We start from the raw sequence: 15,448 nt of genomic DNA, 5'->3' as shown, positions 1-15,448 counted from the left end.
GCACTGCTAACAACTGGGTTCAAATCTCTGCCAGGGTCTTTCTACATGCAGTTTGCATGATTTTCTTGTGCAAGTGCGGGCTTTATGTGGGTACTCCCACAATCCAAAAATATGCATGTTAGGTCAATTGGTGGGCTGCACGGTGGTGCAGTTAGTAGCCCTGTTGCCTTGCAGCAAGAAGGTCCTCGGCCCCACTCCCGGCAGGGGGTTTTTCTGAATGGAGTTTGAATGTTCTCCCTGTGCATGTGTGGGTTCTCTCCAGGTAGCCCAGCTTCCTCCAGCATACCTAAAAGCTGTCTATTAGGTTAATCAGTGTCTCTGAATTGCCCTTATGAGTATGTGCGTGTTTGTCCTGTGAATCTGTGTGTTGCCCTGTGATAGACTGGCAACCTGTCCAGGGTGTAACCTGCCTCTCACCCGTAGACCGCTGGATATAGGCACCAGCTCTTCCATGACCCTGTACAGAAAAAGCAGGTATAGAAGATGGATGGATGGTTAATTGGTCACCCTATATTACCCTGAGATACAATGGTGTTATGTTCTTTCGTGGGTTTTAAACTGTGCTATATTTTTCATCGTGGAAGAATTTACATTTTTAAATCTTTGTAAATAATTTTTTGATACTCAGATTGCCATCCTAACAAAGACAAAAAAAAAGAACATTTAATTCTTTAGAGACATACATTTTTGTCTTGTTGAAATCTCAGAGCAGTTAAATGATTTGTTGTTTATCAGCTGTCAGACAAAGACAAATTAAAGCATTCTTTTCCTGACGCTTTGCTAACAGAATACCAGGGTGACAAATGATTCACATCATATTCACACATAACTTTAAAGATCTAACATTTGGATGTTTAACACAAAGCTAAGAGGAACACTGCAATTCTCTTTAACACCTGCTTTCTGTTAACTAATGTTGAGCACAGAAACATTTGATATACTCTTGTTTGTATTCCAAATACTTTAGTTAATCTTTTTATTTCCATCCAAAACAGTTCCTACCCTTTTTCACCTCAGGGCCCAACTTTTCCAGGACAAAGTGGCCTGGAGCCCAGTCAGATGCTAACACTGAACTGATTTATTTGGTTTGTTTGTATCAAACCCGTAGAGTGCTGGAGATAGGCACCAGCTCCCCGTGACCCACTATGGAATAAGTGGTATAGAAGATGAATGAATGAATGTACAGTTTATTAAACAACAATGCCTTTGGCAAATAATTACATTATACAATGTAGTCATCACAAACATAATTATCTTCTACATGTAAACCTACACCCCTCCCTGGGCTGCAACCTTTTAGCGGTGGAGGGGTTCAAGCGTCCCAATGATCCCAGGAGCTACGTTGTCAGGGGCTCTATGCCCCTGGTAGGATCACCCAAGGCACCTAAGGGATCAGACAAAGCGCAGCCCACAAACCCCTTATGTTGATTACCATAGATGGAAACAGTGTTCCCTCGCCCGGACTCGAATCACCAGGGCCCAACTCTAAAGCCAGGCCTGGAGGTGGGGCACGCTGGCAAGCGCCTGGTGGCTGGATTGGCTGACCGGGGTGTGGTCCCCCTATTCAAAAAGGGGGACCGTAGAGTTTTTTCCAACTATAAGGGAGTCACACTCTTAAGCCTCCCTGGTAAGGTCTATTCTGGGGTTCTGGAGAGGAGGGTCCGTCGGATAGTCTAACCTCTGATTCAGGAAGAGCAGTGTGGTTTTCGTCCTGACTGTGGAACACTGGACCAGCTCTACAGCCTCAGCAGGGTCCTGGAAGGTGCATGGGGGTTCGCCCAACAAGTCTACATGTGCTTTCTGGACTTCGAGAAGGCGTTTGACCGTGTCCCTTGGGGAATCTTGTGTGGGGTACTTTGGGAGTATGAAGTACCAGGCCCTTTGTTACGAGCTGTTAGGTCCCTGTACGACCGGTGTCAGAGCTTGGTCCGCATTGCTGGCAGTAAGTCGGACTCGTTTCCAGTGAGGATTGGACTCCGCCAAGGTTGCCCTTCGTCACCGATTCTGTTCATAACTTTTATGGACAGAATTTCTAGGCACAGCCGATGAGTTGAGGGGACCCGTTTTGGTGGCCATAGGACTGCGTCTCTGCTTTTTGCGGATGATGTGGTCCTAATGACTTCATCAGCTCGTGATCTACTGCTCTCACTGGAGCAGTGTTCTACCGAGTGTGAAGTGGCCTGGATGCGAATGAGTGCCTCCAAGTCCGATGCCATGGTCTTGACCCGGAAAAGGGTAGTGTGCCTGTAGAAGCATAAAGCTGTGTTTGAATAGATTAAAAGTGTTATTATTGTGTTTACCATTATAAGATGAATTCTGTGAATTCTTTCTTCTGTGCATAAGGAAACAGGCCTTTCTGGAAACAGATTACATTAGGGAAAAGTTATTGGCGAGAGGGAAAGACAAAGCTTGTTATTGTAGGAAGCCAGGAAATCTTGTGACTCTGCCAGGTCAGAGTGACATCAACTCAGCAGTCCAGTTGACCACAGGAATAAGGAATGATAAGAGCCTGCATTGTGGTTCAGCTGGGAAAGGTTTGATATCCCTAAAAGTCCAGCCAGGTCAATTTGACCTGAGAGTTTGCATCCAGATAAAGTCATGAGAGTGTTATTATAAAATGTCAAGTACGCCAATCTGATGTCTTCCATATGTTGGGCCGGAGTGTATTCTCGGAAAAAGTAGAGAAAACAATGTTGAATATGCCAAGGAATGTTATGTAAAGGAGGATAATGATTTCAATTGCTCAAGAAGACACCAATACACATGCTCTCAAAAGATGCTTTGTATCTGTATAAAAACTGCCCCGTAAAGACTGAACGGGAGGGAGACTTCTGGAATTGTTGTGAAGATGTTGTTTGTGCGCTTTGAATAAAGTCCCCTCTCGTGAGGATTGTTACAAGGGAGAATATTTCTGAGTACTGTTTTAATTATTTTGGCTCAGTGATCAGACCGCCCGCTCCTAAATATTGGTGGCCCGTACGGGGAACTCTCTACAGGGGGAGGTTTGCGGTCACTCCTCCTCTGGTTCGGGGCCCACAGCAGAAGAAGGTGAGTTCTTGTCTCTTTTCTTGTTGAAAGGATCTCGGCCCCCCGGGCCCCTCGACTGAGGGGTATAGATAGAGACTTTGGTCTTTCTCTTTTTTCTCTCTTCCAACAGTCTTCACAGTGTCCTGCATGCAGGGAGACTGTGAAAAAACATAAAGTTGGAATTGGCTAAGGCAGTCTTAAAAAGAGTAGTGCGCACCCCCGGCAGGGTCTTGGTGCCAGGACGGACATAAGTCTATTATTATTTAGTGTCTGGCGTTAATACTGATCCTCTCCGAGAATTAATCCTTCTTGTGTAAGAGACAGCTAATTCATATATATAAAAAAACTTGTTAGAAAAGGTACGTAGGAGACCTTGAGGAAAATTAGCCGGGGGATTTAAGTAAAGTAAGAGAATTGTGCCTCCGTGTGATGTCCGTGCAATGTTGTTTGCAGTGTTTTCTTTTTTTTAGTTTGATATCTCTATGGTTAGCAGAGGTGATCTGTGTTCTGCAGAAGTAGTAATGTGATCTTGTTAAAAAGACCAAAGTGAGTTAAGCAAACAATTAACTCGTGAGCTTACACATAGTAAGAGAATTGATCAATTGGGACATCAATAATACTATGAATCAGGTTCAAACTCCCCGGGGAAGAACATCAGGTGTGAGTATGAGTGTGAAGAACGTATGGAGTTGGTGTGGTTTATGAATAGCTTGATCAGCGCTGATTGAGTGAAAGGCAGTGTGTCGATTGGTATTTTGTGTGTGATGCATGTAAAGCATATGAAAATGTGCATTTGTTGGCCATATTGAATGTGTGCATTGCTTTCTCGGGTTCCATTGTTCTATTCAGAATGATAACTGAGTGTCTAAACCAAATCTGTTTTCCTCTTCTCAGCCTGGAAAGCACACACACACACACACACACATGACGACTGTGGCTCAGTAGGAAGAGTAGTTGTCTTGCAATCAGAAGGTTGTGGGTTTGATTCCAGCTTCCTCCTGCCATGTGTCGATGTGCCCCTGGGCAAGGCACTTAACCTCAAGTTGCCTACCGATCTGCATACCATACATTAAAAAAGCATACCATACAATCAAAATAAAAATACGAAGCAACCAGTTGCGTATTAAGTTCAATATTATTGAAATAAGTATCTGGAATGCATAAGGCTTGATTAGGATACAAAGAGTAAAATCAAGACTCAATTGATTTGAATAAGACAATAGTTACTAAAACTAACAACAATAATAGGAAAATAAATACATTTAAAGAACACTAAATTGTTTGGAAAAATACAAATAATCTTTTTAAGAGGACAAAAATGAGCAATCTACCAACAGTGATTATCGTGAGTAAGAACCCAGAGTATGCTTCTAAGATCCCAAAGATTGGGTAATTGGTGTTCTGCAGAGATGTTAAATTAATCCTGTTAAAGGGATTGGAGTCAATAATCTAAAAAGTAGAAATACATTTAAACTGACTCGGCTGACCATCAAACTATTAATCAGGTCAGTGGACCCCCGGGGACATGACAGGGTGTGAAAAAAGGATGAAAAGTGTGGATGAGATGTATGAATGAAAAGGCTTGGATCCGCAGCGTATGGCATATAGATGAATGGATGAATCTCTGAATGATGTATGAACAATGGTGCTTTGCATTTATGTGAGCCGTATGCGATGTCAGACTGAAATCTGCATGTGTGTGTGGCCATTAAAGCAAGTTGCATGTGATGAGAGACTGAAACTGCATGTCTTATTTTGATTACCTTAAATGCTTTCTAAGATTCATTTGCTGTGTTAAAACAACAAATGAGCTATTGTGGTGCGCACCAGAAGCTCTGCTTTGATTTGTTTTATGGTTCCTATGGGTTAAGTGTTGAGTTATGCCCAAGTAAAATATAGATATAGCTGTGTTACTGGTTAAAATTACTGCTTGAATTTTTTATTTGTTTTTTGTTTACTCTTGAGGGATAGACCTAAAGAAACCTATGCATTTGGATTAGAATTAAAGCATACGTTAAAATGGGAAGGAGTTTTTGGTAGAAACTGACTGAAAGCTAGAAAAAAGGAAAAAGGCTCTCTGCAGGCTTAGAGAGATGGAATTTCCGGTTGCAAGTTGTGTGCGCACCTGCACGCACGCCGTATCTTGCTTTCCACCAGCGTATGACGAAAGGAGTGTGCTTGTGTGACACACAGCACCCACACACGAACACGTACACATGCATAGCACACAAACATATAACACACACACGAGCGCAAACACATAAACCAAAGAACAGTTACACACAAATGTGGGGAGCAAAATGCATATATGATGTAAAAGGAAAAGTATGAATGTCAAATGCCGGCATATGTCTGTCTAAATGTCTGTCCATGTGTCTGTGTTGAATGCGTCTGTCATACATGTGGGTTTGTTGTCACTAACATTTGTTTATCCGAGTTTTCTTTTCCTTTGTTCTTTATTTTCGACAATTTATTCGCAAAAGAATGACAGGGTTTTAGGAACTCCTTGGGTGCAGACTTCTTAGTGCTCACAAAGTCCGGACTTATGATTGAACAATTAAATAGTTTAAATTCAAGTGAGCGCGGAGTGGTCTGCAGTTACCTTGGTGTCTAAATTAACTTCACAAACACGCAAGAAAATTGATAGAATATCCATAATTGAAGTAAGAAATAGGTTTTACCTATTTTTTTTTTTCTTTTTTAGTCGAAGCTCAAATGTTGACTGCCTGATGTAGGAAGACTTTTGTGTAAAAACAAAGTAAAGTGTTTATATTTTCTTAACCATCAAAGGACAACTGGAACGTTTAAGTCTTTATGGGGTTTAACTGAATGGTTAAACGAAGAACGTTTCGGAAATGGAGGAAAGTGTTGCACGTCTGTGAAAGTCTGTGTGAAACTCACCATGTGAGTGTGTTGGGAGCAGAGCAGAAGGGGGGCTCCCAGTTCCCCTCCACAGGGACGGAGCTCAAAGGGGGCCGGCCCAGAGCTTCTACTGTCTACTTGTCATGATGTAGGGTTGTTTGGTTTTTGGTTTCGGGGTTTTTCCTTATGTTTTTCACTGTTCAAGTTTTGAATCATGTTTCTGTTTATTTTCCTGGTCATGCTTTTGTTTTGTCAAGTTTGGTTTTTTGGATCAAGTTATGCTTTAGCTTCATGTTTTTCTAGTTTGTTTATTAGAGTCTCTGTTTTTGCCGCAGCCACGTTTTGTTCTGTCAATTAAGTTTATTCGGCTCACCTGTCCAAGTTAATCTGTCCCCTTGCTCCACCTGGTTTTCACGCTATATATTCACACCTGTTCAGTTAGTCATCGCGGAAACATCTTTCACTCTCATGCTCATGTCTTGTTCTAAAACCAAGTCTTGTTTTTTGATCATGCCTGCCCGTTTGTTTTGTTCCTGCCTCCTGTAGTGAGTGAGTTTTCGTTATTAAATCTTTTTCACTTACCATCACGCTGCCTGCTCGTCTGCATTCTGAGGTCCAATTCCAAGTTAACCGTGACAGAACCGTGACACTACTTTTCATTTTACTGTAGTTCATTAATGTTTTACTGAAAAAATGGGTCACATATCATTTTGGTCAGCCTTCTATAAAGAATAATGGAAGTTTAATCATGCAACTTATTACATATTATGGAGAAATTTGATGGAAAAAAATTCTCTAAATGCATAGAATCAGAAATTAATCTTTATCAAGGTATATTCCTTATTTTCTTTGCATATTTCGAGTTCTTAGATTTAACCATAGAAAGCATCAACTTTAAAATATTTTAGTGGGTGGAACAAATTCTTGGATCAGGTTCAAACTGTTTTATTAACCTGAATGTTGGGATAATACAATATGACAGTCTATGCTTTATCCTTGCTTAGTTAGTGTGCAAATGTGTTTTTAGTGTAATATGAGTTTTTTGTTATTTTATTTTGAAGAACAATGTAAAAATCAGAAAGTGAGAGGTGTAACAAACCAAGAGGAGGAAATGACAGAGAATACATCTTGATTTAATGATTAATATCAGACTGACTGGTGAAGAGAAATGACTTGTGATTTAAATTTTATCTATTTAATTAATTTTGGCTGCACGGTGGCGCAGTTGGTAGCACTGTTGCCTTGCAGCAAGAAGGTCCTGGGTTCGATTCCTGGCCGGGGGTCTTTCTGCATGGAGTTTGCATGTTCTCCCCGTGCATGCGTGGGTTCTCACCGGGTACTCCGGCTTCCTCCCACAGTCCAAAGACATGACTGTTAGGTTAATTGGTAACTCTAAATTGCCCTTAGGTGTATGAATGAGTGTGTGCGTGGTTGTTTGTGTGTTGCCCTGCGATGGACTGGCGACCTGTCCAGGGTGTACCCTGCCTCTCGCCCATAGACTGCTGGAGATAGGCACCAGCTCCCCCGCGACCCACTATGGAATAAGCGGTAGAAAATGACTGACTGACTAATTTATTGTAGGAAGAAAAGGATTTTACGAGAGATTTTAGTTGGTCCATGCCAGAATTATTGTTTCTTTAGATTAAACATTAGTGGGACAGAATGATACAATGACTCAATGAAAAAACAAAAAACAAATAAGGAACAGTTAAAAAGGAATATGAATAGTAAGTTACTGGCTTATGATATGTGCTACATCGCCTTATCATTTAAAAATTACAATGGTAATGTTATGGATTTTGCTATTGGGAGAACTTTGCCAATTTTGCCAAGTACCTCAACAAAATTAATATTAGAAAGATGAAATTTAAGCTGTGATCTTTGGTACTGGATGCCAGCTGTTAACTGAAAGGAAACTGACAATACTGGCAGGAGAGACAAATTATCATTTAATTTGATTATTACTGCAGAAGCAGTGGTTAATTAAGTTAGTATGATGGAGATATAACATTATTCACACATACAAGGACACAGAATGTCAATAAACAAGAAAACTTTGAATGCTGAAAACTGACTTCTTCATCTGAAAGCTTGGAGTAACAGGATGAAGTTTATTATAGAATATCAGCGGAAATCTGATACATTAACAAAATAGCAGAAACACTAGCAAACTTAAATTGTCATCTGACCTGTTTAAAAAGGAAGACTACCAGTGGAGAATATGTATCTCTCTGATCAAAGGGGGGTTAAGTCAGAAGTTTATGAGATCGATTTAAGAATAAAATAACACATGAGGTGAGGTCACACACGGTTTTATAAAATTACTAATTTCTCAATGATAATATGCGCACCAGACATACTATTTTTAAATATATCAATTTTCTAGCCATTCATTTAGAATAAGGGAAGCAATTACTGCAGCCACCCAAGAAGTCTCAACAGCTTCCCTTCAACAACTTGGCCGCTGGTCCTCTCATCTTTCGCATCATATGTTCGTTCAGACTTCCTTTCCGTTTTCGCTACTTAACGGTCTCTCAGTTCCTAAGTAAGATTTACTGCAATAACTGGTGATGGATGGCCTGTAAATCGCATTTATCTTCTTAGAAAATTTCTCATCTCATTCATTTACATTATCTTGATTCCCTAGGTCTTCTTGTCAGGACCATCAGTTTCATTCATACATTCTCTTACCTCCTCATCATCACTTAATTGTCCTCCCATCAGATTCAACCTCCAGGGAATGGTTATATTCAACTTCACGCAGCTCACTCGTTATTCGCATGTTTTCGTACGCTCACGCACCGCTGCATGCTTTCGAAAGCTCTCACACCACTTGCATGCCTACGCAGGCTCACTCATCATTCTGATGCCTATGCGGCCCATTCTCCATTCCCATGCCTACATGGGTTTACTCATGCTTATCCATTTAACAGTTTCATGCCATCACGGCTCATTTCATTTATCACTCCCCACAGCCCATTTTTAATTCTTATGCCTACGAAGGCTCACTCACCCGCATCCATTCATCATTTTCATGCCTTTTGGCATGCTACATATCATCACCTACGGGGCTCATTTTCCATTCTTATGCCTACGCAGGCTCACTCATCCGCATCCATTCATCATTTTCATGCCTTCGCAGCACTTTACATATTATTGCTCTCGCAGCTTATTTGCCTTTCTCAGGCCTACGCAGGCCCTCCCACTCCATCACGCTTTCATGTCGCATTCATTCATCTCCCTCTACTCTTAATTTGTCTAACTCATTCCTCTCGCTCATCATTCCATATCTACTTCCTAGCCCGGTACTTCCGGCATTTAACTCTTTCCACTCCAGCTGTCAGTCTTATTACCATTTGATCGCATTTCAGCCTTGGTCTGGCCTCGGCCTTTTGGTGGAAGACAATTCTAATTCTAAGATGTTCATTCAAGTTTATGTCATTCTCAGCATTCATGTCTTCCTCTGGGGTCTGAGCGCCAAACAAATAAACATCCGTTGTGTAACTTCTCTAATTGCGTTTTGTGTTTCTTATTGTGAGTCTCTACAGGATTGAAATAGAGTTATGACGAAAATTTAATCTGGGAGACTCACCCACTCCTCCAGCTTCATCTAACGGCTCCTCCGTGCATCTCTGCTCCATCCAATCAGCATCAAGTCCGCAGTAATCCTCAGCCAATGATACTTCAAGGCTCATTTAAAGTCTCCCATTCATGGATCTCCCAGCTGTCAGCTGAGCTTCGACCCTCCTCCACCCCATCACCTCCATCGGATTCTCAGTTCCCTTACCATCAGGCCTCCTCTCCATCTCCAGTATCAGATCCCGGGAGGAAGACAATTCTAATTCTGAGACGTTCATTCAAGTTTATGTCATTCTCAGCATTCATGTCTTCCTCTGGGGTCTGAGCGCCAATGAAATAAACATCCGTTGTGTAACTTCTCTAATTGCATTTTGTGTTTCTTATTGTGAGTCTCTACAGGATTGAATTACATTGTAGCCAAATGTAGCCAAATGTAGTGGAATAAACAGTCAAAGGAAATAAAAACAGGCAATTCTCTGAGATTGTTTAAAAAAGCATTTTAAAGTGTTTAGAAAACTCTACGTTCATTTTATTTTTGGTGCCCAGATGTTGAGAGTTTATTAAGTTTATATAACTTATTATTGTATTAAATGTGATATTGAATTTTTTTTGGATTGTACATTTTTATGTACACTGCAAGTCATACGTTTGGACAAACCTTCTCATTCAGTGGTTTGTCTCTATTTCTATACCTACCCCTGGGCATTCCTTCAAGACTGTTGGAAAACCATTTCAGGTGATGAACCTCCTGAAGCTAATTAAGAGAATGCCAAGAGTGAGCAAAGCAGGAATAAAAGCAAAGGTGGGCTATTTTGAAGAATTTAAAATATATAAGATGTTTTGAGTTGTTTCACAGTTTTCTGTTTGCTGCATAATTCTATATACTTTTGCTGTCTTCACTATATAGATACAATGCAGAAAGTAGTAAAAATAAGAAAAGCCATTAAATGACAAACATGTGTCCTAACTTTTCACAGGTAGTTTATGTTCTCAGTAGTTCTGTTCTTTGTTTATTTTCTGTTTATGATTTTGGATTTTTAATTCTTGTTACTCTTTTTTAATTTTAAGTTTATATTGTTGGTTTAGTAATGGCTCCAGAAACTCCAGAAGACTCAGGTGGAGGCCTCAACAATCTCCTGGATCAAAGACTACCTGACAAACAGACCACAGTTTGTGAGACTGAAGGGTTATGAGTCTAACCAGGTAGTCAGCAGCACAGGAGCACCACAGGGGACTGTATTCTCACCATTCCTTTTCACTCTGTACACCTCAGACTTCCAGTACAAGACAGACTCCTGTCATCTGCAGAAATACTCAGATGATTCTGCAGTTGTTGGGTGGATCAGAGATGGACAAGAAGCTGAGTACAGGAAGGTGGTGGACCGCTTTGTGGCATGGTCTGGAAACAATCATCTCATTTTGAATGTGACTAAAACAAAGGAGATGATTGTAGATTTTAAGAGAAACAGGAATAAGTCAAAAACTATTTCTATCATGGGAGAAGAAGTGGAGGTGGTGGAGGAGTATAAATACTTTGGTGTTCACCTGGACAACAGACTAGAGTGGAGATGCAACTGTGAAGCCATCTACAAGAAGGGACAGAGCAGACTGTACTTCTTGAGGACACTTAGGTCCTTTGGTGTTTGCAGCAAGATGCTGCATATCTTCTATAAGTCTGTTGTGGAAAGTGTGATCTCTTCTGCCATCATCTGCTGGGGAAGCAGCATCAGAGCCAGGGACTTAAAAAAGCTCAACAAGCTGATAAAGAAGGCTGGTTCTGTTCTGGAGACTCCTCTGTAACCTCTGGAGATCTTTGTGGAAAGACGGATTCTTCATAAAATGAAGAACATTATGGAGAACCCTGAGCATCCTCTTCATGAGACTGTCCTAACACAACAGAGTGTCTTCAGTCAGAGGCTTCTTCAGATCTGCTGTAAGACGGAGCGCTACAGGAGATCCTTCCTGCCCACAGCCATCAGCATCTACAACGGCTCTGTGAAGGAACCTTCATAATGAGCTACAACAACATTTAATTTCCCTTTGGGATTAATAAAGTATTTTTGAATTGAATTGAATTGGATGCAAGTGCTCTGCCTCTCAAAGGTGGAATCTAGCTGGAGTCAGTATGAGAGTTAAAATACCACATGGATACAAGGTGTAAATATATAGACGGTTTCTATCTGTTTCAAAATGAACATATAAGATCCACCTACATAATGGACAGACACAATTGGACTTTCATCACATAGAAATGGCTGAACAAATTACTTCAACTCTCAAACTAGAACGGAACCTGCTTCAGCCTTCTGCAGTGCTTGACAAACGCTCCCTTTTACAGATTACTGAGCTCACCATCACAGAGATGGTGCAGATTTGTTGGCTGCATCCATGATGCAAATCTCCCATTCCACCACATCCCAAAGGTGCTCTATTGGATTGAGATCTGGTGACTGTGGAGGCCTTTTGAGTACAGTGAACTCATCGTCATGTTCAAGAAACCAGCCTGAGATGATTCGTGCTTCATGAGATGGCGCGTTATCCTGCTGGAAGGAACCATCAGAAGATGGGTACACTGTGGTCATAAAGGAATGGACATGGTCAGCAACTATACTCAAGTAGGCTGTGGCGTTGACACGATGCTCAATTGGTACTAAGGGGCCCAAAGTGTGCCAAGAAAATATCTCCCACACCATTAAAACCACCCCCACCAGCCTGAACCGTTGATACAAGCCAGGATGGATCCATGCTTTCATGTTGTTGATGCCAAATTCTGACCCTACCATCCGAATGTCATAGCAGAAATCAAGACTCATCAGACTAGGCAACGTTTTTCCAATGTTCTATTGTCCAATTTTGGTGAGCCTGTGTGAATTGTACCCTCAGTTTCCTGTTCTTAGCTGACAGGAGTGGCACCCGGTGTGGTCTTCTGCTGCTGTAGCCCATCCGCCTCAAGGTTCAATGTGTTGTGCGTTCAGAGATACTCTTCTGCATGCCTTGGTTGTAACGAGTGGTTATTTGAGTTACTGTTGCCTTTCTATCAGCTCAAACCAGCCTGGCCATTATCATCTGACCTCTGGCATCAACAAGGCATTTGCTCTCACAGAACTGCCGCTCAATGGATATTTTCTCTTTTTCGGACCATTCTCTGTAAACCCTAGAGATGGTAGTCAAGTCAAGTTTATTTATATAGCATTTACAGCAACAAGGCATTCAAAGAGCTGTACATGAGGAAAAACATTACAATGATACAGAAAATCAAACAGAAAAACAAATCAAATGACATTAATAATCCTTGGGAGTTTACTGGTAAGAGCTGGTTCTAATCCAATCTTTCGAATAGAGGTAATTAGCTCATAAAGCCCTCTGTGGTAAGGAATTCATCCCGTGCTAGACAAAAAAAATGATAATATTAATCCTTGAGGTCGCTGGTATGAGGCAGTTGTGGTCCAATCATTCAAATAATAGCAGTCATGGGCACTCACTGAAGTCTAAGTAGAGAACATGGGTCACTGGTATAAAATAGTTTTAGTACAAACTTTCAAATACTAATAGTGTTTGGCTTTCACTGGTATGAAATAGTTGTAATACAATCCTTTTAAGAAATCTAAAAATCTATGAGCCACATTTAGGTAAAAATAGGATAAGAAGAAAGACCACATTAGGTAAGAGGAGGAAAAAAAAATCATATTTCACACTTTATCCTTAGCAAGATACAGTTTGAGATTGCAAAAAAAAAAAAAAAAAAAACTCAGCACAAATAAGCAACACATATACAGACAATGTATTGCAGGGATACGGTGAAGGCTGTATGTCAGGGGTGCGTATGTTTATATGAGTGCATGGTAGTACGTGAAAATCCCAGTAGATCAGCAGTTTCTGAAATAATCAGACTAGCCCGTCTGGCACCAACAACCATGCCATGTTCAAAGTCACTTAAATCACCTTTCTTCCCCATTCTGATGCTTGGTTTGAACTGAAGCATATCGTCTTGACCATGTCTGCATGCCTAAATGCATCGAGTTACTGCCATGTGATTAGTTGATTAGAAATTTGCGTTAACGAGCATCTCTCTCTCCCTCTCCCTCTCTCTCTCTCTTTTTAAAAATATATATTTAAAAATCTGGGGATTTTTTGTAAGCTTCCCCTTATCCTGACTAATTTCTTTGTATAATGAGATCATATTGATTATTTGTTAGCTCTCTGCAAACTGTGGCTTTAGCTAAAAGATGCAAATGAGCAAATTTCAGAACAATTATACAAAGCAGCTGAAGTTTGTTTAGAGTTGATCAGATTCTCTATAATTGATGGCATATGTTCACCAAGAAGACTGATTGGTGACCAACAAGGGTATTGCAGCTTTATTTATTTTGGCTTCAACCCATAACCCTACATTTTTTCCTTTTCACAGGGATGTGTAACCTTTTCTATGTCTGTTAGATCATTAATAACTATTACATATTATTTTAAAGACCTAGCTAGTAAATTTGCTTTAAGCTTTACAAAAAAGGGTTTAACCACTTGCCTTATTTTGAAGGAAGGTATCCGTGTTTCATCTCTGCAGCCTGTGGAGACACATGAGCAGTTGCAGCTTGGTTGCAAGTGATGGCAGTCTTGTGCTTCCAAAGCCACTGGGGAAGTCAATATGACAATGTACAACAATCCTTGTCCTGCAGCTCTTCACTGCACATACACAGAGAGGAAACCCACGCACTCATACATATAAAATTAAACATGCAAATTTATGCAGACACACACATATCAATTTTAAAATGCACACACATCCACATAACACAGCAACAAGGATCTCATGCTGTGTGGCTGCACAGCATTTCCTTTTAACCCAACACGCCCAGGTCGGCATCTCTGCCAGAGCCTCATCCTCTCTGGCTGGCTGTATCCAAGCATCCGCGACGCTGCAGAGATTTAGAGGATTGTGAGCAAGAGATGGACACAAGGCTCATTGTGTGGCGAAGATTGCTTCCAAGTAAGAGGAGGAGGTCTCTTCTTCAACCCTTGGAGTTACAATTTCATTCTGAAAACATTTAGAGGGACAGTCTCAGCAGGGTCCCCTGGGCAAACAAAACTCCCCTCTTAATGATGTGCATTTATTTCCACGATCCTTATACTAATAAAGGATTAGCTGATGCAGCCACAAATACCAACTATTAATGCACATGCTGCTAAGCAAACATACCAGTTTATAATCAGAGAAAAGTAGTTCTACGACTCTACAACATACAGGTGACACAGGTTTGATAAACGTTAAAGGTTTTCCATTATCATTTTGATTGCTTGGTGCTCCACTTTAAATTGGATCAAATAAATTAGCTTGACTCCTGACTGCTCTCAGATCAGAAACATCATGGCTGCAACAAATAAAAACATAGGTAAATTTTTGATGACAGAATCAGGTGCCTTTTCAGTTATAAGACTTATGTTGATATGCATTAAGAAATAAGCTGTTTGTTTTTTATTAGTTTGCAATATCTCAATTTAAGGAAATATTAAAGTGCAAAACCTGATGAAACCCAATGGCCTTTGAGAGATAAAGGGTCCCACACATCTCTCTTTCTGTTTTCTAAACAGGGCTAAAACAATAATAATACTCAAAAGTACAGTCAAGAGTACTAAAGCAAAAATTGGCCTAAGGAAAAGTTTCTTCAGCTCTGTGTTTGACAGCTGTGTTATTCCTGTTCAGCGCATTAAACTGAAGACATAATATGGATCACAAACTGGATGCCCTAAACTGAAAAACTGAAAGCATTTATCATCTAAACTGCTGTAACAAAAAGACATGTCAACCCATGGATTGAAAATATTTATTATTATTTGTCTTTTCAGTGCAGACAATCCTAAAAAGAAAAACCCATTCGAAAACCAAACCTGTTGAATGACCCTCATGGAAGCTGTCATAGAGGTGAGAAGGTTTCGGTGTTTTTGTATTATAGATTTTTGTATTGTTTATTTTTTACCACATTTT

This window comes from Girardinichthys multiradiatus, chromosome 3 (genome assembly GCF_021462225.1).
Source record: "Girardinichthys multiradiatus isolate DD_20200921_A chromosome 3, DD_fGirMul_XY1, whole genome shotgun sequence".
NCBI lineage: Eukaryota > Metazoa > Chordata > Actinopteri > Cyprinodontiformes > Goodeidae > Girardinichthys > Girardinichthys multiradiatus.
Note: the sequence above shows the minus strand (reverse complement) of the source record.